Here is a 24826-nt window from a genome sequence, read left to right as displayed (position 1 = left end):
GGGACTCAAACAGATACCATATGTTACTCGGCTAAAGAAACTCCAGCTCTACTCAGCTGCATACCGCCTACTCAGAGGCGATCTATGCCTGACGTACAAAGCCATGTCCAACCCTGAATTAATGGACATGCTCCACCTCAGAAAATCCAAACCCTTAGAGCTACGCGATCGAGTGACTTGAACCTCAGCACAGAAATAAATAGGACATGCTGGAGGGACAGATTCATAACCCAGAGGCTCCCTTCACTCTGGAATAGAATCCCAGTCCATGTTAGGCAGAGACCCTCACTGAATCTCTTCAAGAAAAACCTTGACGAGTGGATGGGAGATCGTAGGTTTACCCCGGGGATCACTTCTGTGTCATTACTAGACAGAGGCACAGTAAACACAACCTTAAAAAGGGCACAGTAAACTCATTCCAAGGGGTGGCGAAAGCCAAACACACTCTGGGCTAGGCTTGTAAATGCCCTAGGGTAGATAGCCTAGTATGAACCTATAAGTTACACTCCCACACTGTCAAACTGAAATACGCTATTCAGCCATCTTGTAACCTACTTTTATCAAATTCTTCCAGTTAAGGTGTTTAAGTGGGTAGGCACAGGTTTAGTTCTGGAAGAGATCAGTGCAACTATTATAAGTCATATTTTCAAATCATCAGAGAGAAAACATTATATGGGCGTATGAATGCAACAGAATGTCTATTTCAATAACAGGTAATAATTGAACCATGTCATAAGTCTTAATATGTGATTATTAAATTCATGGAATGTGAGAAGATTGCAAGATAAGAACAAGAAAAAATTGTTAATGCACCTAATATTTAAGTCGGAGGCAAACATCTATTTCATACAAGAAACGTATATGTTGAAGGACGAGTGGGAAAGGGATATTAATAAGAAGTGGATAAAAACTATCATTGCATCCTGAGACTTTACTAACTCCAAGGGTATTGTTATTATAATTCAAAAATTATTCCAGGATTCCATTATAGAGTTCAATTCCGATACAAATGGTGGATGGTGTTATTTCACAGCAGTGAACCCCAAAATGTTAAAACCAACTCTATTCATCAATCTATATGTCCCATGCTCAATGCAGCAGGATTTTGTTTCGGAAATTCACAACCTGCTCTGTAAATACCCAGACACTACAACATATTAGGGGAACCTGGAATTTAGTCATCGACCCTATTCTAGGCTGCACTAGTAAAACAAACTCATACAACCTTCAAGCATCACTAGCCCTAACCAAACTCATTTCGGATTTCCATCCCCTTGATCCTATATCTTTTGCTGGGGATTTAAAGAAAAATAAGCATTATACATATTATTCTAAATGTCATAACTCCTGGTCTAGGCTAGACTTCTTTTTAATTTCTGAATCACTTGCGAGAGGAGAAATAAAATATTTCACTGAGCCCAGGTTTTTATCAGATCATTCAATGATTAAGCTTAAATTAAAATGGACATTTAATACATCAAACATTACTAATAGAAGCAACTGGTCTTTAAATAATTTACTCTCTAAATCAGAAGTGGTAAGAAAGGTATCAGACATTCTAACAGAGCTTGATAATTTAACATCCATTGATATTCCATACGATGTCCAATGGGCGACTTGTAAGGAGACACTTAGAGGCATTTTAATTCAAAAAGCCTCTTATTTGAAGAAAGTGGGGAAAGAAAAGGAAAATAGGTTAATACTTGAACTCAAGGAACTAGAGAGAAAACTCCAGATAGCCCACTACCCTGACATAGAGAAACAGATAACTAAACAAAGAAAGAATTATTTGAATTACATCAGCAGAACTACTCCCTTTAAGAACAAAAATTCATAGCCAGATACTCTGAATGGGCGCAAGTTCCATCTAGAACTCTTGTGAGAATAAACAGGCAGGATTGCCTCAACAATAACCTTGCTACAGTATCAAAACTGACCAACAAATAATAGAGTTATTTAAACAAATTTACACAGAAGTTTATGGCACGAATGATTATCAGACGTCTATTTCTGAGATAGAAGAATTCTTAGGTAATTTTAAGTTTCCTACGATCAACAACAACCAAGTAAATCTCCTGATAGCCCCATTTAAACAACAGGAAATAGTCGAGGTCATTAAGAACTTAAAAACAGAAAAAGCACCGGGTCCAGATGGATATACAACAGACTTTTACAAGAAATTTAACCAGAGACTTTTATCCATACTTCTGAAGGGGTTTACCTTTATTAGAAGTAATGGCATAACTGATTTATACATAAATTCAAAAACAAGTTCCATTCCCAAAAATAACATTGACAAAGCTAATCCTCATAATTACAGACCGATATCCCTAATCAATATAGACATCAAAATACTAGTAGCATTACTAGCTGAAAGACTCAAGGAAATTATACCCTCAGTTATATCTCCGGAACAATTTGGGTTCATGTCTAATAGACACTTGGGATAATACTTTAACTTTGGACTCCATGATCCAACTTATTAAAAAAGATAGAAATCCAAGATATGCATTAGTCCTGGATGCCTGTAAAGCATATATGACTGAGTTAGTTGGAACTTTATATTCTCATCGCTTTCACATTTCAACTTTCCTAAAGACTTTATTAATTTAATAGAAACCCTATACAATAATTCCCATACATATCTTTACATTAATAGAATTTTATCAGATCCCATTAAAATAGCTACTGGTACATGACAGGGCTTGTCCACTTTCTCCGCTTCTTTTTAATCTCTACATTGAGACACTCTTTCTCCATATCTCACAAAGGACTTTTCACTCAATTCCTAGAATCTTGAATTCTAAAGTAATGCTGTCGACATCTGCGGATGATATGAACATTTATTTTGAATTCCCAAATACAGATCTTAAGAAAATTGTAAAGTCAATAAATGAATACTCGAAAACTTCGAGCTACCAAATTAACCAAAATAAATCCCATATCTTCCCCATTAACCCTTTAAATCACAGAGAAAACTACTTTCCAGATTCCCCTTTTAAAACAGTATGCTCTATTAAATACTTAGGGATATCTTATGACCACAATCATCTATCTATGCAACAAAACAATGTGAACAAATTATGGACCAGCATCACACATGACCTACACAGACGGAGACAACTGAAACTATCCACGCTGTCTACAGCAGCAATAATCAGAATGAATATTCTACCCAAATTATTATATCACTTTAATACATCAATTTCAATCATTCCAAACTACTTTTTTCAAAAAATAAACAGGTAACTTGCTAAATTCATCTGGTACCCCAAATCTGTTAGAACATGATATTTTAAATTAATGTACCCCAAAGAAAAAGGAGGCTCGAGTCTACCTGATTTTTAGCTATACCATAGGATTATATGTGCAATTACACTAGCTTTAATCTCAAATTTCTCCGCCAATAAAGAACCTTGGTCTCAGACTTGAGTTAGGATCTGGCATCAACACGTGCTCACAAATAATGTAAACCCCAAATCCATTCCCCTCATAACCACAGCAAATATTAGAAATATCATAGGTTGATACTAGGCTATTGGCCCTAGGGCCTATACAACCCTAGCCATAACAATTCCCTGGCTATTTCTTCCCACAGTATTTACTTCCCTGGACCCATGTCTAGATGACTGACGTGATCTCCGGGGTGAATTTCTTATCTACCATCCAATCATCAATTTTGAAGAGGGCCAAAGAGGCACTCTGCTTGACATGTATGGGCAGTCTATTCCAGAGTGTGGGGAGTCTCTGGGTCAGGAACCTATCCCTCCAGCATGTTTTGTTCATTGTGATCAAATTAAATGGTGGTATAAAACAAAAAATCAAGAGTTTCCAAGACTTGATAAAAAACTTAAATCTAGATAGAGTCTTACCATTTCTTCACCCGAACTACTTAAACCCAAATATAAAAATTAATAACAATACGTTAAACCTAATGGTCTATCCCTTAAGGAATGCACTGTGTGGAATTTCTACAAAGAGAAAACACTGCAGGCACTGTGCAAAGCATTAAAGGTTAATAAAAATACTTCATCATTCTACGACAGATTAGGGAGGCAATTTCATCAATAACTAATGACACACTTATTAACAAAATTGATTTAAATAGACTACTAGACACTATGGAAAATGTATCTAGCAGGAAGAAAACACTTTCCAATACATATAAACTTACTAGTGCTACCAAATATGATAATTCATTACTATATTCAAACTACTGGGACACTAGACGAATTACGCTATCAACAGAACAGAAACTCAAAGCTATTAACTTCACTATTATTTTTTCCCATTTAAAAAAATGGTTTATACACAACTAATGATTAACAATGTCTATTACACCCCTACAATTCTAAATAAATTTGATTTTTTTTGAGCTGCAGCCTATTTAATAAGTTTTCAACAATTAGCCAATTATTTTATTAAGTCACATGATTTGATGCTTTTGTATTTAAATTGTACTGTGTGGAGTGCATTTTATTCTGAAGACGTCTTTCGTCAACAACCGACAAAAGAGCTAAATAAATTGTGTTTCTTGGAGTCCACCTGTGCGCCATATATTGCTCTTTTTTGTTTTTATTAGTTTGTCTTCGTTTGTGTTTGGTTCCTAAATAAATTTGATCCTAAAACATCTCCTTCATGTACATACCGTTCATATCCCCAAGCAGACCTTCTGCATTTCTTACGGTTTTGTAAATATTCACAGAATCTACAGGGATCTCTTAAGATACAATTATAAAAGATGGGATATGATAAATAAACATTATCTTGGGAATTAGCCATTCTCCACATCATAGACCATAAATTATCCAGATTGGAACTGCATTTACTAATTACCGTATGCTCACTAATTAAACTCTATATAACCAAAAATTGGTTAGATCGTACCAAACTTTCATGGCATGGGTTTAGAAATATGGCAACAACGTATATATCCTCTCAAAGACTAATCATAACGAACATAAAGAAACGAGATTACTACCAGAAATATTGGAAGCTACTTTTCAAATATATCTTGGATACTTGACAATAATGCAGCTCATTTTACTGAAATATGCTATTAGTCAGTTAGAATTAAGTAAAGCCCATACACATAAAATAGTCACGAATTAATGCTTTTACATCTCATCAAAGACGAAGACTGACTGAATTCATAAGTTTTGTTCTCTCTCTTTTCTTATTCTTACCTTAGTAGCATTGTTGTAGATATTGTACATAGTTGTTTGTTTTTAGAGTAACGGTGCTAACAGTTATTTAAACTACATGTGTGACCAGCATTGTATTTTTCTTCTTCATATGTTTTAACCTGGCTATACTTGCTGCACAAGAAAATAAAAATTGCAATTTAAAAAAAAAAAAAAAAAAAAGGAAAATCCAGCCCCAGGACTGGAGTGTGCATTCCTTGTGTGCTCTTAAGGGAAACTGTACTTGGTACAAAGAGCTGCATCTGAAAATAGGGGTCTATATCAGCATTTCAAAAATGTACTAGTTCGAATCACTAACTATCGAACTGAAATGATCGAACTATTACATTTTCAAAAGCCGATATTAAAATAAAAAAAAAAAAAACCCTAAAGGGTGCAGTCGGGGGGGGGGGCAAGCCCTCCTGCACCCCCCAGACCCTCCACTACTTAAGTATACCAACTCCGAGACCACACTACATTGTAGTAAATGGAAATCTCCCCTTACGGACATTTCTGTTTACCCGTTCGATGTTCTGCACTTTTGTCATTCTCGCGTTGACAATATCGTATTTGATATTGTCGACGTTCGAGATGCTGATAGGAACCTGAAAATATTGTGTGCGCCTACTTTTCTCACAATGAACGTTCCCCACCAGTATCAGTGGTGAGGATTGAGGGCCCCTGATCACTGGCCCAGATGAGGGACATCACAATGTATACGAGTCTTAACTGTATAGCTGTAAAGTACCTCTTCAAATTAGGCAGTATAAACTGCTTCTTATGTAAATGACACTTTTTCCTTTCCTAGCTTACTTTCACATTATTACTAGTTTTCTTCCTGATCATCTCAACCACCCAACACAGAGTCTCTTGTTCAAGCTCAAGGTGCTCCTGATTTTTCTAGTCCTCGTCCGGGCTTTTTTTTCTATTGTTCACTCATTTTCCTTTCCAGTAGTAGAACAGTTTTATTTGAAAGTTCTCCCTACAGCATTTTCTAACTGTTACAGTCCTTAACCAAAAGAGATTTGAAAAGTCTTGAACTAAGCCTCATAAATAAAGTTAAGACTTTTGTGTACTTCTCACATTTAGAGCAAATAAGGCATACATAAGAGTTAATATACAATAAAAATGTTTGCCCCAACCAGTCATAAGCAAGGCAAGTCTAAAAAGCAGTTTTTTTTTTTTTTTTTTTTTTTACATCATACTAATTTTCAAGGGATGTGAAAAGTTGGAAAACAAGTCAAGGCTTACATTTCACAGTGTGAATAGTATACAATACAAAATTGTTCCCTTGGAAGTACTTTTGAAGCAGTGGATGGACCTCACCCGAGAACTATAAGAATTTTAACAGTCATAATATAGGCCATACCCAGAGTAATATACCAAGTTCCAGTAAGATAGAGATAAATGGTGCAGATGATTCTGAGAAAACAGTGTATATATTTCTTAAAGGAAAAGAGGGATTTTAGAACATGTAACTAGGGCTGGAAAAGCAATTCACATTTGCGTAGCATGAATAAAGGAATCTGGTGTAGAAATGTTATTTTCTTTTCTGCTGAGATATTAAGTTACAATATAGTTATACAATCTGGGAAGCAATATGCAGTTTTAATACCCCCTTACTTTTAATCAGTATGTGCAATGTGACCTTTACTTCTCATATGAACTGTCACTAGAACAGGGGGGACATTATTCTGAAGGAAAACATGGCAATGCCCCCTCTCTAATTTGCACTGTTACCAGTGTTAGAACACAAATCCAAGTCCCTCATCTAATACCAAAACATCTTTCTGAGCCTCTATTTTCAAAGGTAAGGCTGCAACTTACTAAGGCACAGTCAAAAGCACCGATAATACAGCAGTCTTAACTGACACGTCATACATTTCCTTAACAACCTATAATTGAACTGTTTTACCATACTGTTACGTCCTTGATGTGACCTGTATCGTCCAACTACAGCAATTCATAAAAAAAAAAAAAAAAAACAAGGAGATTCCTTCAGCAGTACTTAATGAAGTTGTCAAAGACACTAACACACAAAAATCATCTCGTTTCATCACTGTAGGGGAATAAGTATAGTACACACAAAGGTGAGACTTATAAAGTTGCAGTGTACAGGATCCGTAAAAGAAACATGCCCAATTTTCAACAAAATTAGAAAAATAATTGTGCAAGACTACTAGAAAAATAAATTAAAAAATCTGCATGCAAAATGTTTTTATATTAACACAGACCTAAATCTTTGAAAAACAGACAGCAATGACAAAGACAATTAAAGAACAGAAGAAACCATGACATCAATATAGTAGAATGGTACAGACTGACATACTGAATCAAGACCAGGGGCGGCTCATCCTATCACACTGCCGGTCTGCAGCCCTCCCACCTAGAAAAAAAAAAGAAAAACAGTCCATGAAACAGAAAATCTATTCAGACTGCCTTTATCGGCAGTCCGAATGCAGAAAAACTGGTACCCAGCAACCTGTACTGTAGGATACCCAGAAATCTGTACGGTCAATGACCGCAGAGAACAGAGGCGCTCCGGACTGCTTCCCTTGCAGTCAGAGCCAATGAGGAGTGAGCTGAGAGTCTCTCAGCTCTCACGGGGATTTTGCTGCTCGGGCATCGTGTAGAGCGATCGGTTCTCTTGGATTATGTAGCTTCCCTGCAGGTCGGTCGTCACTGGCTTCAGAAGGTAGGTAAGTGCAGACATGGTCGGAAGGGGGTTTGTGTGTGTGTGTCTCACTCTCTACCTTCTGCCTCAAATATTAAACTGGTCCTTGCCCATTAATTTACAGACTACACTGCTCTGTTCCTTCCTTAATCATTTTGTTATTCCTGAGTCTCTCCTCATTGTCTACTGACCTGATTTCTTACCTCTGTTGCACATCTGCACCCCCCCACCACAAACACACACCTACTCCTGCCTATCTGTACAGCCAACTGACTGTCCAACATTCTTTGCTTCTCTACTACCTAATTATTTATTCTTGGTGCTTCTGAAGACGATTATTGACTGATAATGGATTACCCTCAATACAAAAAGATTAATGCACCATTTCAAATAATCCTACTACTGCAATTGCTTTATAGTCCTTGGAAAAAGAAAACATAAAAATGAACAGCACAGACCATAGAATCTGCTACCACAATAAAGCTTCATGTATGTTAACACTAATCAAAAAGTCAGAGTACTACTGTAAATGTGGAAACACAAAATGAAGCCATCAGACTACTATGATAAACACCATCCATTTAATTTATGAAATTTGCCATTTAAGTATTACCATTTATATCACAGCTTACATAAACTAGAGTAATTGTAATCTTGCTTCAGATAAAGTATATGTTTGCATGAATCTACAGATTATAGGTAAAATGTTTACTTAACCTTGTGCCGAGGTCATGTCTGAAAAGGGTCAGTGAAGGCTCCAACCTACCACGATATCAAAAACAAATAAGTAAATTAATAAACAATTTTTTTTATGGCAACAACTTGTATTTTAACCCAGTTTTCCAGACTATAGCTTATTTATAACAGCCATCAGTATCCTGGTTGAAGCAAGTGGCAAACATTTGGGGTTGGTTTATTACTGGTGACAGTTTTGTTACAACTTGTTAAAGTTTCTCTGAACTGTGATTGTTAAGTTATTACTGATGTACCATATAATATCTTAGATCATTTTAAAGTCCAATATTGTATTTTGCTGCTGTCAAATGGGAGGTTTTATTTTCATGGGACTGAGTGTTTTGCACTTATAACACAAAAATGGAAGGTACTGAATGAAACTAATAATCCAAGGCAAGTACCCAGTACACAGCGTCGGTGAAAGGATTTAATTAAGCAGCAAGACAGCAGTCAAACAAGACAAAACAATACGTAGTTCACTAAACAATCCACGTTTCGTCAATAACTTCCTCAGCATAAAAACACATTAAGACTGCAAAGTCACATTTAAATACAAGTACCTGGTTTAAATAAACCAATACAATCTGGAATCCTTGCATACATAAATTAAAACGTACACGTCACATCCTACACACATAACAACTACAGAATCACTCTGAATTAAATATTGAATTAAATATAATAAATCATTAATTAACAAATCTGTGTTGTTGAAGTGTTAAACTAATAATTAAAATCTGTAATATTAATCATAGACACACTCAATCTGACATTAAAATGTGATATGCTATGAAATACACTGAATAATTTTAATACATAAAAAAGAGATAAAAAAAGAGATAAAAAGAGAGGGATGTAATGGCACCATCTGGTGGTAAAAGTTAGCATTAAATAGGACTGTTTGAACCTGATAAAATCCAAAGGTGTATATGACTGTGTTAAAAACATTAAAAATATGTTAAAATAGTAATAATGTAAAATTCAACTAACCAGTTTGAACTGGGATGTGTTATAATTTAGCTGACCTAAGTTTCAAAACTGGTTTGAGGGAAATCAAATCATTTATGCCAGGGTGTTTGTTTGCTTCTAGTACCATCTGCCAATATAGTTCTCTGTATTCAACTAAAGTTTCCCACATACCCCCTCTAGGGTCAGTGGAAACAACTTATCTCTTTTTTATGTATTAAAATTATTCAGTGTATTTCATAGCATATCACATTTTAATGTCAGATTTAGTGTGTCTATGATTAATATTACAGATTTTAATTATTAGTTTAACACTTCAACAACACAGATTTGTTAATTAATGATTTATTATATTTAATTCAATATTTAATTCAGAGTGATTCTGTAGTTGTTATGTGTGTAGGATGTGACGGTAATGCTTTTAATTTATGTATGCAAGGATTCCAGATTGTATTGGTTTATTTAAACCAGGTACTTGTATTTAAATGTGACTTTGCAGTCTTAATGTGTTTTTATGCTGAGGAAGTTATTGATGAAACGTGGATTGTTTAGTGAACTACGTATTGTTTTGTCTTGTTTGACTGCTGTCTTGCTGCTTAATTAAATCCTTTCACCGACGCTGTGTACTGGGTACTTGCCTTGGATTATTAGTTTCATTCAGTACCTTCCATTTTTGTGTTTTTGGTTGACAACATGGATCACTCAGCGCTTGGTGTTGCGGACTGTGAGGGCAAGAAAAAGGAGACAGGCGAGCTTCGGAAGCTCATTGGACAGCTTACCCAGCTTGTGGGGCTTCTAACCCCGGTCAGCCAATCATTGGCAACGGTGGTGACTTCTTTATCCTTACCCGGGAACCAGGAAGTGCTGAGACGTTCAGCTTCGAATGAAGGAACGTCTAGACTTTTGGTTAACGTTGAAAACGCTAACAATGTGGAGCATACTTCGTTTGAAGAGAATGGGCTAATTCCAATGACTGTGAGGGATTCCCTAACATCAGTTTTGATAACGTACAGACTACGCGGGTTGTGGAAACAACACGGACTAGAACAACACAACCTGATACTCGTCTTCCTTCTACGAGTAATTCAGGTACGGAGAGATTGTTTAAGGACATTTTTAAAGTGAAATTCAATTTTGTGGACAAAAAGACAAACAAGCCTAGTGGCAGTTATTCGCAAAAGTTGGAAGATTTGCACTATTATCTTAATAAATACAAAATGTTGGAACTAGACAATGCTTATTTGAAGCATTGTCTACAAATAGTGCCTAAAGGATTAAGGGTCAGTAAATATCCAAACAATGTACATGAAGGTACTGATTTTTACAAGACCCTTATAAAAGCTTTTGATGACTGTGGTTTTAACATTATGAGGGCCATTATCTCTAACAATGAGTGTGAAATGGATAAATTGTATGCCATTATCGAGAGAGTTAACAAGGCTGTTGTAAATGATTTAATGTTCACTATAGATGAACAGAGGGACAAATATAAAAGATTGTTTAAGGATATAGAATCAAAATGTACCGAAGTACAGAACAGGAAACATAATAAAATAGAGAGAGATGTAGGTGAATATAACAGTAACACCCATTACCCCAAGCCTAAATCATGGGGTAAAAGAAATTTTGACAATGAGTACACTGACATGGACAATATTCAAGAACATGAAACAACATTACTTAATGACATAGATAGAGACACTGATGATTTTCCTTCATTACGTAGGTCTGAAAGATTAAGACACAAAGAACCAGTAGTTTACAACTCAAAAAACTACAGGGGGAGGGGATGGCGACCCCCAGTATCGAGACAAGAAAACTGGTAGTAACTGATGACATTCTTAAAGACGGTTGTAAATGGACTTTTAATGATTTTAATATATTTAATTATTCTAAAATTGCACTTACCAAAACATTTTTTGATTTATTTTCCAAAGGGTTTGGTTTTATACCACAAAAAAGGACTGACATTTTTAAACTTTTAGTAGATATCAAACTATTTATAAGAAAGAAAAACCTAGAGATCTTTTTCAAAGGCAAGAATTGTAATATACCTATGGATAATCTGTCACGAAAAAGCACATTCAATCCCCCCCTGCATCCACAGTTGAAAAACTTTGAGCTTGTCTTGGAAAATGAATTAAGAAGTTCATTACGTAGGCACACAGTGCGTTCTAATTTGAATGACAAAGAAGAAGAAATCCTTGAGAATTTGAGTAACAACAGGGATGTTAGAGTGATGAAACCCGACAAGGGTGGGGGGGTTGTACTGATGGACCACATATTATATGAGAGTAAAATGTTTGAAATACTGAATGACACAGACAAATATACTAGAATCTCTAAAAATGAAATCAACATTGCACACAATAAAATTAGTATTTTACTAAATGATTTATTACTTGAAGGGTCTATAGATTTTAAGACCTACAAATATCTCCAAGTAGAAAAACCTAAAATACCATCTGTCTTTGGTATTCCGAAAGTACATAAGAACATCAATGACCCTCCACTCAGAGTTATTGTTTCCTCTGAAGGTTCAATAACAGCACCTTTGGCAAAATACATAGATGTGAAGATTAAAAAACTTGTCAATGAAAATACTATTATTTTAAAAGATTCTTGGGATTTTTTGAGAAAAGTTGACCATTCCATGCACAGTGATACGAAAGGTTTTGGTACCTGTGATGTGGTGGATTTGTTCACATCTATTCCACATGAACTAGGACTAATGTGGTTCGAAGAGATGTTACTGACATGTAAAGACATTTCCCACAATGACTTCAGAACTATACTTGTTCTCATGGAAATTGTTCTGAAGAACAACTTTTTATTTTTTGAAGGAGAATATTACAGACAGGTCAGGGGTGTGGCTATGGGAGCACATTGTGCACCTACGTACACCAACATTATTATGGCCTTTTGGGAAAACAAATTTATTTTAACTTCAGTGTACAGTAACAAATGGACATTGTACTGTAGATTTCTCGACGATTTATGTTTTTTGTGGAAAGGTACCAATGACGAGTTTGATCTATTTGTGGATTACATCAACGAATCCACAGATTTTCTCAAATTTACCAAGACCTTCAATGAATATGAGGTCAACTATTTGGACGTCAACATTATGAAATTAGAGAAGAATTTCGCTTCAAGAGTACATAGGAAAAACACTTTTTCAAATACATATTTACACTACACCAGTTCCCACCCCTTATACCAAAAGAAAAGTGTTTTAAAAGGACAGATGGTCAGGATTTGTAGAATAACATCTGATGATACGACCTTCATGGAAGAGTGTAGTACTCTGAGAACTACGTTTCTAGAAAGAGGGTACCCTGAAAAAATGTTCGATGAGATATGTCATGAAGTTTGTGAAGGTAGGACGGACAGATTCGCCCCAATTTTGGGTAAAGCTATACATGAGACTCCTGTCCATAGGGTTGACGTTACTACAAACAATGAATTTTGTTCAGGTATATCCACTATCTATGACGGTCAGGCTGGTCTGGTCAGGAGAATTATTGACAAAGAGTGGAAGAATTTTGCAAAAGTTTCTGACTTAAGTAACATTTTTGATCAAGATATCAAATACGTTTACAAGAAGGGTAAAACCATTAAATGTCTTTTGGAAAGAGGTTCTAACAATAAGTTTTTTGAGAAAAGCAAGAAAAAGAAAAATGGAGTTTTCAAATGTGGGGCTTGTAGTTACTGTATGTATTTAAAAACAGGAGAATCAGTTTGTTTGAAAGCCAGGAACAAAATTTTGACAGTAAAATCTTTTGTAAATTGCAACACTAATGGTATTATTTATATTGCTCTATGTACAAAATGTGATGCCTTCTACATTGGGAAAAGTGAGAGGAAGATTAAACAGAGGATTTACGAACATCTGTATGACATAAAAACTTCTCGAGAAACTAACTCACTTTTCAAACACACACAAATTTGTAAGGAAGCTACATTTGAGTTCTTTGTTTTGGAAGTTGTTTCCACTGACCCTAGAGGGGGTATGTGGGAAACTTTAGTTGAATACAGAGAACTATATTGGCAGATGGTACTAGAAGCAAACAAACACCCTGGCATAAATGATTTGATTTCCCTCAAACCAGTTTTGAAACTTAGGTCAGCTAAATTATAACACATCCCAGTTCAAACTGGTTAGTTGAATTTTACATTTTTATTACTATTTTAACATAGTTTTAATGTTTTTAACACAGTCATATACACCTTTGGATTTTATCAGGTTCAAACAGTCCTATTTAATGCTAACTTTTACCACCAGATGGTGCCATTACATCCCTCTCTTTTTATCTCTATCTCTTTTTTATGTATTAAAATTATTCAGTGTATTTCATAGCATATCACATTTTAATGTCAGATTTAGTGTGTCTATGATTAATATTACAGATTTTAATTATTAGTTTAACACTTCAACAACACAGATTTGTTAATTAATGATTTATTATATTTGAGTGATTCTGTAGTTGTTATGTGTGTAGGATGTGACGTGTACGTTTTAATTTATGTATGCAAGGATTCCAGATTGTATTGGTTTATTTAAACCAGGTACTTGTATTTAAATGTGACTTTGCAGTCTTAATGTGTTTTTATGCTGAGGAAGTTATTGACGAAACGTGGATTGTTTAGTGAACTACGTATTGTTTTGTCTTGTTTGACTGCTGTCTTGCTGCTTAATTAAATCCTTTCACCGACGCTGTGTACTGGGTACTTGCCTTGGATTATTTGTTTTGCACTTATGTTGACCTGTTTCACCTTTGGGTCTTTACGAGTATAGAAAGCAGGGTTCAAATTAATATAGACAATTAAGTTATCTTTGTAGGATTCCTTTCAGCCTTCCTCCTTACAGGTATATATCTACAAGCTCAAGATAAGGAAATTAATTATTTGTCTGTAGGTCCTTTATCAGGTTGGAGTCATTTTGTTGGGCTGTTGTTGTTACTGGAAACATTACCCCCCCCCAACCTGAGATGTACTGTATTGTCATGGAACAGATATGACATTATACCCTGTTTGTGTGTTGTTTTTAGAACTATAGTATAGTTCCATCCCCACATTATTTAGGATTGGTTACCCCAGCATGTTTCCTTGCCACAGTGCCGAGTGGTACAAACAGTTTTGGACTATGAACAGAACTGAGTTTGATTCCAGCTTGTACTTCTTTTGGCAGGGAGTTACTGTTTGATCATACATCAACAACAATTTGATCTTTAAGAAGTTCTGAGAATGATTTTGTAAACTTTCTGCCAATAACTTCATCTACTAATTATGACAAAAGTAAGAAGTAATGATCAGTCCCAAATAAATCTGAATAATCTAAAAAGTACATGCAAGCATATGTTTATTCACATTTTTCTAGTACCTCTTAGTTTAACATCAGCTATGACTATTCTGTTTCATCTAAATTCATGTTGTATTTCTGATATGTTAAGGGGAGATAGGAAGTCATTTATTTGCAGAAGACATGCTTTTTATAATACGGTAAATGGTAAACTATACAGACTGGTCTTTAGTTAATATGAGTGATTGAATCTCCTATAGTGATTATAGGAAGTATTTAGGTTTACTTCCAGCGTACCTGTATTTCCATTTCTGTCTGACTTTGATGATTTGTACAAAGAAGCAGTACTGAATAGTGAAACATATATATATATATATATATATATTTATTGATTTATTTATTTTTTTAATTCCAAGGAAGCAAGAATAAATATTTTAATTCTAGTTTATTTAGGAAACCTACCTACACAAATTTTGCTTTGCTTCAATAGATGGCACCCCTTGTACCAAAAGAAAGCCCTTGTAAAAGGGCAAATGGTAAGGCTAGCTAGGATGGTTTCCAAAACTGAAACATTTATCTAGGAATGTGAAAAAAACTTAAGATCTATGTTATTGAATAGGGGATAACCCCTGAACTCCTTGGTGACATTTTCAGGGAGGTTACCAGAAAAAGAAAAAGATGGAATTTATAAGCCTCTTTTAGGTTGTGGTGATGATTAATGTCTTATACATCAAGATAATATCCAAAAGTATGGTAAAGATTGTATAGTTACTTACAATGCTAAAGCCCACAAAAGACATTATTAGAAATAACTGGAACGTTTTGAATATGGGTGGTATGAGAGGGGAATGAAAGAAATGATTTGTGACCATCTGAGAGATGTTAAAAAACAGGCTCTATATGTAATGCATTATGGAAGCATATACAGAAAAAATGAAGGGCATGCGTTTTGCCTTTTTGTTACTGATATAATGGACCAGGACTCAAGGAATGCCCATGGAAACTAAAACTTGAATGTAAAGAACTTGAGTGACAAATTAGAACTCATGCCATGGGACCATGCAGCTTAAATGAGGCTATATCCCTCTCTTATCTTTTGAAAATGAAGTCTCTGAATTATTAATTTACTTCAACTAAGCCTATAAAAGTGACAAACTACAGGCAAAATTTTAGTTAGGGTGTCTTATTATCACTAGTATGGAACTATTGTCTAAATGTTTTAAATTGATGATGGTAGGCCAAGATGGCAGAGCAGTGTGTGTGTGTGTGTGTGTGTGTGTGTTTGTGTGTAAAATGCCCCAGAGAACAGATGGTGGTGGGTAGAGATACTCAGGCTTGAATGCTGTACCTTGCATGCAGGTGTTAAGGACCTGAATTCACTACCCACCACCATTTGTAAAAAAAAATTGCAGATTTTTGCCTCATATTTGATCTGATCTGTTCCTCATAATATCAATGGTTTCTAAATATTGTAATGCTTGATATTTGATGGTGCACTGGTAGCATTGTTGCTTTACAGCTATAGGTTCTTGGGTTTGATTCTTGGCTGGGGTGCCTTCTGTGTGGGGTCTGCATCTTCTCTCTGTGTTTGTGTGGGTTTGCTTTTGTGTCCTCCCATGTTATAAAGACATGCCTGCTTTATTTCTTCCTGGGCCTCTGCTGAAAATTGTTTTTATTCCGTCAGAAGTAAAATTAACAGTCATTTGAATTTCAGACTTCATATTCTTCAGAAAATACATAGTAACACAACCTTTTATTCTAGCAATTTTCTAAGTTTATAAGATGAATATTTGAAATTTGTCCTTATTTTTTGGACTGTATTACCCATTATTGGCTTTGTCCAGGTTTTTTCTGCTAAGGTTGACAACTATGGCAAGAACTGAATTCACTGAATATGTCTGAGGGCTGTATTCCCTCATTACTGGGTTTGTCCAGGTGTTTTGTGCTAAGAGGTTGACAGCTATGCTGAGAACTGAATTCATTAAATGATAGCCAATTAAGTTTCAATCTTCCTCTCTTTCACAAAGCAGCTGATTTGGCGTAGTGGTATGTTGCTCTGACTGTTTTGCACAGGGACCTTGGCAGTAAAATGTGTGGTGGTAACACAGCATTTTATTCTAGCAACTTTCCAAGATTATACAAGCAATGTTTAATGTGTCCCTGGTTTTTGGCCTTTTGACCCAATAAATTTGGCTTTTTCCAGATTTCTTGTGCTGCGAAGTTGAGATGCAGTCGAGTATTGAGTAGATTTTACAAGGAGCTGAGAGCTGCAGGTGAAGAGAAGTTTAGTGCTGCTTATGCTAAGTCAGCAATACCGCTATGCCAAGTTGTGTACTTGCTTTTGATGCAGAAGGTTGTTGGTTCTACTCCCACATGGGGTGAATGCTGCCGTACTGAAAAAGTTAAGATACTATGAGCCTGTTATGATTTTGCCATCCATTTCCTATTGCAATATTACTAGCTTATTTTTAATGTAATGTAGGCAATTTATTCCTCAGGGGCATCAGACACTACTTTTTGATGAAACCATGAAATATAAAGGTGTTTGCTAGCAGCAACCTCTTCATTAGTTACAGATTTATTTAATGTGGAATTATTTAGATGACTTTTTAACTTCTTCAGAGATTGTGCATATTTACTGATAATAGTGGACTGTAGAATTGTGCATATTTACTGATGATGGTGAACTGTAGAAGTCTGAGTAGACTTTTATGATGGAAATGTTCTGAATTGGGCAGTTTTGTCATTATTGGTGCATGCGTTTTGTTTCATTGTTTACTGGAAAAATGTTCAAAACAGTAGGAAGGTGTATCAGAAAGCACATGTATGTTTCATATGCAAGGGGCCTATGATTTGAAAACAGCCCAGAATTAATCTTTATCTGCCACTGGTAAAATGTATTTTCTTTGAATGTGGGTTTCAATGCCGTTTCAATGAATGTGAGTTTCAAGGGCAGAGAAGTTTTAATGCTAAGTTTGTTTAGCAGATGTCTTAGTGTTTGTGCTGTAAAATGCAAAATAAAACTTTCAAATGAAGTCCAAATTATCATAGAAGTAAATCAGTATGCACATTAGTGTTTATGGTAAATGGAGTGAAATAGCTAAGTAATGGATAATTGGAATGGCTGCAGGGGGAGGCTCTATTCCACCATGATTTTGTGAGGGGGAAGAGCGGCAAACTTAGACAGCCCCAGCTGAACTATACCTCTCAACTGTCCAGATTTTCAAAGAATGAATAGATTTTTGCTTCTTATTTTTGGTTTGTTCCTCATAAAATTTGTGGTTTTCTGGCAAATCATTTAGGAATTAAGTCACTAAATAATGATACACGGAGTTTCAGACTTCATAACCTTCAGAAAAATGCAAGCTAAAGTAAGACCTGTCGTTCTATCAACTGTCTCAGTTTATACAAGAGCAATTTTTAGTACTGTTTATATGTTCCCCTAATGTATTTGGCCTTGTCCAGATTTATTGCATTAACGGGTTGAGAGGTACATGCAAATAAATTGCTTTATAGAATTAGGCATAGCCAAACCTCTCAACTGTCTCTGATTTTTGGCTCAAATAATAATCCCTCCGCAAAATAGCAATTTTGGAAGAAAACATGGAGGGTTTACAATTAAGAAATAACTGTAATAATTAGAGTTATAGATTACTTTTATTTCAGAAATGCATGTAGATTCTTTTATTTTGTCAGCTGCTCAAGTTAGCAGTACTAATATTAAAGTGCTCCTTCTTTGATAGGTTCCCAGCTGTATTGTGTGGCTATTTTATGTTTTTACATCACATTTTTGGTCCATTTTTCATAAAATAGTTTTTTTTGGCAAATTAGTGACAAATTTTAAAGACTGAAGCTAGAAAATAATGACAGACATTTGAGTTTCAGATTTCATACCATTCAGAAAATTCATACTAATGCAAGACCTATTCTATTATCTTTAAGTTTATAAGAGCAATATTTTAAAAATTGCCCTTATTTTTGGGCCTTTGTCCCACTTCTTTGTATGGCTTTGTCCAGATTTCTTGCTCTGAGGTTGAGAGGTATGACAAATGTGTCAGGGTCATCACAGTCAGCCAGAGACATTTCAAATTGTGACATACTTGTTGCACCCCAATCCCCCATGTAGTGACTCTGGATGTGTTGTAGCAAGGCAAGGAGTAATTATACAGTGTAAATGTGCAGAATACCCCCCCCATCCAAGGTAGACACAAGTACTAGAGTGGCTTTTCATCTGTCCTTGATTTTTGCAGAATGGTCTGGTTTCTGTCATTTTTTTTGTACTGTGAATTTATGCTTATTACTCAGAGTGCCTGTTGCTCTGTGTTTAAGTAGCGATACTTTAATGACCATCAGGTAAGCTTGGCTGAGATTGTAAGATGCAAGTAAGCTTTAATAAGCATATTGTTAAAGAATTGCCAACATGAAAGCCTTTCTGTTGTTGCCATGTAGAGAATACTTAACTAGATAATGTATAAGCCTTGGGTATTGAAATGCATATGACAGTATTTGTAATAAAGGACAGGATTACATTATTTTAAGACGCTCATTACACTTGGAGGCTTCCAGTCATCTCTGCAGGCTTTACCCGTAAACTAAACGGAATGCCAATCGTGTGGTCCATAACCTGTACAGTAATCCTTTTAAGCAATGTATCTTGAGCTTATTTCTTGTTTGCTTTTCATTTTTACTTTGATCATGTCTTCCCCATGAAACAAGTAGATAGTTGTCAGGCAGCAGGTCTTTTTTTGGATAAGAAACATTTTTACAAGTGGGGGCATCAGAGATTTCTACTTTCAGCATGTTACTTGGTACTTTAATAAAGCTGAATATAAATTATATTTAGAACTGCAGTGCAAGAAGTGGTTTGAGTGGAGTGCTGCTTGTTTTTCTTATACTTGATTTTGACTGGCATTCCATTAATGTATTTAAAAAGTAATTTATTTTTTCATGCCTCACAACCTTTTTGTTTCCATCTAGATATTAAGTAAGCTGTCATGCAGCCAATGCATTGAATATTTTTATTCTTCTACACTTCATTTTATCTTGATTGGACTCATAATTATGGTTTGGCACCCATGGCAGTGTATCTAGTTAGTTTTTGTGGTTTTGAGCATAGCTCCTCCCCTTTCTAGTTGGCTGCACCCCTTCCCATTGACCCCACCCATTCAGCTGTCTCCTGCAGCCCCCCTTTGATTTGAAGTCACCAGCCGCCACTGATCAAGACGACCCACATTCGTGTAAAACACTGGTTAAGAGATCTTGGTATCGTCACTTTTGAGCACTTTAAGCAGGACACCATTGCCAAAGAGAAAAAAAAGTATATGCAATGTTGATCATGGGGTGTATCTATGGATGAATACTCTGCCTACACCAATCTATGTAGTTGAACGCTGGAAGGTGCTACAAAATTTTCAGAAATTGTTACTGCAATAACTCTTACACTAAGGCAGACAAGACATGTATTCCGCAAACATTCACTGTTGTGTTACCGAGAAACCGAGATTACAATGCACACAACTCAAACTGTATTCACTGAGTGCAGAGAACAAAAGCAAAAATGATGACAACTTGGTTACTCAAGGTGGAGTGGGCAAGCAACAATGAAAACAATGTTAAGTGTGAATGCCTAAACATTTCACAAAATGCATTCATATGTTTTCACAAATCATGGTGCATTTCACTTAGCTATTCAGCAATTTTTGTGTCAGTCTACTGATTTACTACACTCCAACTACAGTAAGCCTTCACTATTTCGCTTGTTCATGTATGACAAACATATGTTTGTGTCATGTTCTTCATTTTTTGATTGCTACCAGTAAAATGTTGTTTACAAAAGAAAGGATTAATACCAGGGCTAAGCCAAAATTACCCAAATTTGTTCAATACAATACACTTCATTTTCTCTTCCTATACACAAGTGATAAATTCTAAACTCTGTTCTCTTTTCTTGGCCTTGGTGATCAGGAAACAGTAACATTTGTTTACAAAGTTTCTTCATTTAGAAACTGGAAAATCTTACCCTCTTACACTTATTAAAAAAATATTATGCCACATCTGGTATTTGCCCATGTGAACATGCATGAACTCTGATGTAGTGTAACAGGTCAGCTTGCAAAGTATTGCTCTGAATTAAGACAACCAAAACCTTCAACTCCCATTAGCTATGCTTGAATAGAAGTGGAGGACAGCAAAACATTGGGTGGAATGCAGTTTACAGGGGGATAAAAGAAGACAGCCACATGAAAATCAAGAGAATTAGAGCAGAGATATGACACCACAGAAAACCAGTGTACAAAGTAAATATACTACCTGACCTGTGATCCTGTCAAAACGCTCAACAGAAAATGAGAAAAAAATTCTAAGATGACGAATTTTTTCTTTTCTTTGTGCTGTTGCTTTTGTTTACCATTAGTCTGAACAAATTCAGTAGAAACAGTTAGTGTTTCTGGAATCAAATTACAATGTGGTCAGATAAAAAAAAAATTCTACCTCAGTTATAAAATGCAAAAGAACTGCTAGAGAACTTCAAGCAAAATGGAAATGGTCAGAAGTTTTTTTTTTTCTAAGTCACAATTCTGTTCTACAACTAATTAATGCTGACACCATCTCAGCCTCCACTTCTGACTTGCTACCCGTCCATGCTGTCAAAATCTTCTGCAGAAGACTCGAGCAACTATTTCAACACTTGAAACAAGTAACCTGGTTGACACACATTTCGAATTTCAAATAAATATACAAAGATTTCATTTCAAAACCACTCACACACTGTATCGCTTTGTTACTAACCACAATTACTATATCCAGCAGTTGCAAGAGCTCAGCTCACTGCAGTACCTTAATGCACAAGTAGTACAGCTTTTACCGTGGTGCTAGTGCTCACTTTTCTGCAGCTATATCCCAGAAGATAAATAAGCCGCGGTGATGCAGCATTAGAGTTGTTGCCTCACAGCAAGAGGTTCTCCTGTTCGAGTCTCAGCTGGAGCGCCTTCTGTGTGGAGTCTGCATGTCCTCCCCGCAGTCGAGTGGCCTTCGAAAGACATGCGTAAATGGGCATGCCTTCGTTGAAGGTTGGGCGTCGAGCTGGCACCTCGGTACCAGTAAAAGATCTACTGCCAATCATTAGCGGACCGGAGTTCCGCTGTGGCAACCCCTGATCAGGAAAAGCCAAAAGAAAACAACATCCTAGAAGATAAATGAAACAAGATCACTGAAGAAAACAAGGCATCTCGAGTCATAAATAACATGGTTATCAAATAGAGCCCTTATTCTGACCAAATTGCTACTTCAAGGTACTAGAAAGAGTTTGGAGGATAGTCACCAGAAGGGTGGGCCTCTCTTCAAGAAAGAACAGAAGAAAAATGTGAAATGTGATATGGGTGGATCCAGAAAGTATTACCAGAGAATACAGGACCCTTTTACTCCTTTCTCTTTACTTGCCAAAAATTATATGGTAGGAATAAGATGACACTTCATGTCGTAGCCTGTTATAGGTCCCAAACCATGTCGCAAGACTCTTACTACACGTTCCTAAGCACCCTGGAAACTGTTAGGGTCCAACTCAACACTCTCATACTAGGTGACTTCAACTACCCCTCTATCAACTGGGAAAATTATTCATGCACCAATACACTGGCCCAACACTTCCTGGAATTTATCAATTCCACTGCCCTGGACCAGCTCATTCATACCCCCACTAGAGGAAGCAACATCCTTGACTTGGTTATTATTAACATGGGAAACCGTTGCTCTACACCAATAGTCAATTCCTCCCTGGTTAGATCAGACCACAAACTAATCACCATGGAATTCCACATCTCACCCACACCCCCCGCAAAGGTAATCACCATGAAAAACTTCTCCAAAGCTGACTTTGGGCTCCTAAAAAACAGAGGTATCTAGCTTCACGGCACCCATGTCAATGGAAAATAGAAGCATGACTGCTGAATCATACACCGATGCACTGTACGAACACATACATAAATGCATGGAACTAGCCATACCCAACAGAACCAAGACGCTCTCTTCCAAAAAAAGGAAGCCAATCTGGTGATCCCCTGCCATTAATACACTCTACATCAGAAGGGAAACTGTTGCAGAAAAAGGTGAAGTCCCAAGACTGGAAAAACTCCCTTATTAGCCTCAACAAAAAGTTGAGATCCCTCATCAAAACCTCTAAAGCCAGCTATGAAGGCAGAATTGTGGCAGACACTAAAAACAACCACAAAGCCTTCTACAGTTATATCAAAAATCTCCATGGCAATACCCAGGTTTGCTCTAGGTTACTGCACAATGGTACCTCCTATACTGAGCCAACATACTGGCCGACAGATTCATTGCCAACTTTATCCCCCCCCCCCAAAAGGACCAATCACAATACCAGAGGAATGCCAGGCACCCAGCATTACTGCAGCACAAGTTAAAGCTGCATTGTCCAAGGCCAAGAATACAGCTTCCATGGGACTCAACAATATCCCTGGATGTGTTTTACATGAACTACAAAGTGAACTAGCACCACATCTGTGTGCCCTGTTCAATCACAGCCTCACCTCTGGCTTTGTCCCTACCAAATGGCACACTGCTACAGTCATTCCTCTCCATAAAGGGGGAGTGACTACAGACCCTGGGAATTATCACCCCACTAGCCTGACAAGTCTGATATGTAAGGCTATGGAGCGCATCATCATGGACCTAATTAACAAGGATATTGAGAATCTCCAAACTCTAGATTCCACACAATTTGGTGTTTTCAAATGTAGATCATGCCTGCTCAACCTGGTTGACTTCTTTGAGTCAGTCACCAGAGCTGTGGATGAGGGCAAGGCAGCTCATACAGCCTACCTCAATCTGGCCTAGGCCTTTAATACCATTACCCTCTCAGAAATTATTGATAAACTCACCAAACTAGATATCAACCCCTATATCACTAGGTGGGTTGAAAATTGGCTCTCAGATAAAACCCACAGTGGGAAAGTAGCAGACTCCAAGTCAGACTACTGACCAGTCATGAGTGGAGTCCCACAGGGATCGGTTCTGGGTCCTCTCCTGTTTGGCATCTGGGTCCTCTCCTGTTTGGCATCTACTTCACAGAAGTCCAGGCCAACATCGGCTGACCAAGTTCTCAGACGACTGCAAGCTGGGACTCATTAACTCCCCAAATGTTTACACATCCTACAGAAAGCCTCACTGAGACCAATGACTGGTGTCGAAAGCATGGCCTTAAGCTTCATGCCAAAAAATGCAGTCATTCCTTTTGGGAAAAACTCAGTTTCCACTAATTACCACATTGATGGGAGCACACTGAACATTGAAGGCATTATGAGAGATCTTGGGGGACAGGCTGATAGCAACCTCTCCTTCGGCCACCACATTGCCACTGTGGTCAGAAAGTGCCTCTATGTGGCACATCTCATTACCAAGGATTTTGCATCCAGGAAGGAAGAGGTCATCATTCTCTCTCTACTCTTCCCTCATTAGGCCAATCAGAGTATAATCCACCATTTGGCATGTACCTCACTAGACACATGCAACAGCTGGAGAGGCCACAAAAGTACCTCACGAAGAGCATCTTAAGCCTTAAACACGTCGTACACGGACAGACAAAAAAACTCCAGCTATTCTCTGTCTCATATCGTTTACTAAGAGGTAATCTCTGCTTGATTTACAAAGCCAAGTCTGACCCAGCTTTGTTAAAAATGCTACATCTAAAGAAATCCCAATCCCTCCACACCACACGCCCCAGAGACCTCAACCTCATTACCACAATCAACAGAACATGCTGGAGGGACAGGTTCATAACCCAGAGACTGCCCATGCTTTGGAACAGTCTTCCCATACATGTCAAGCAGAGCACCTCACTAGCCCTCTTCAAGAGAAATCTTGAAGAGTGGATGCGAAACAAAGTTCACTCCTGGGATCACTCCAGTGGCTCTACTTGATAGAGGCACTTGGAACTAACGTTGGGTGGCA

General features: G+C 36.8%; 1 protein-coding gene across 1 annotated transcript in view; it reads right to left on the bottom strand.

Moving 5' to 3' along the window:
- Positions 1-24826, bottom strand: part of LOC122808866 (mothers against decapentaplegic homolog 4-like) — a gene marked incomplete in the record, with an annotated part of 2707603 nt that overhangs the window by 1167507 nt on the left and 1515270 nt on the right.

This window comes from Protopterus annectens, chromosome 8.part0, assembly GCF_019279795.1.
Source record: "Protopterus annectens isolate FY-2018-M chromosome 8.part0, PAN1.0, whole genome shotgun sequence".
NCBI classification, from domain to species: Eukaryota; Metazoa; Chordata; order Ceratodontiformes; family Protopteridae; genus Protopterus; species Protopterus annectens.
Note: the sequence above shows the minus strand (reverse complement) of the source record. Positions and strands in the feature narration are given on the sequence as shown.